This window comes from Myotis brandtii, unplaced genomic scaffold, assembly GCF_000412655.1.
Source record: "Myotis brandtii unplaced genomic scaffold, ASM41265v1 scaffold43, whole genome shotgun sequence".
Classification (NCBI taxonomy): Eukaryota; Metazoa; Chordata; class Mammalia; order Chiroptera; family Vespertilionidae; genus Myotis; species Myotis brandtii.
Window position 1 is genome coordinate 2,913,231 of NW_005366455.1, and position 232 is coordinate 2,913,462.

At 51.3% G+C, this 232-nt stretch overlaps 1 protein-coding gene across 1 annotated transcript in view; it reads right to left on the reverse strand.

Annotated features, from left to right (window-relative positions):
• Window positions 1-232, reverse strand: part of EEF1B2 (eukaryotic translation elongation factor 1 beta 2) — a 3,387-nt gene that overhangs the window by 2,865 nt on the left and 290 nt on the right. The gene's annotated exons all lie outside the window — the stretch shown is intronic.

A 232-nucleotide genomic window follows, 5' to 3' on the forward strand; every position in this document is an offset into this window, starting at 1 on the left:
TCACCCGGCCGCCTGAGCGGCGTCCGAGTTGTAGGCAAACGGGCTCTTTAAGGGAAGTAACCACCTGTTCTGCTGGAGCCTGGGGAATGCCTGACACTTGTTAGACCTCAGAGACTGCGGTCTTTATGATAGACCGACGGGCTTACATTTACTGAGCAAAGACGCGGAAAAGGCTGGTTGACATCCAGCAAGGGCTAGGAAATAAAAAAATAAAAAGCAGCTTTTGGACCCT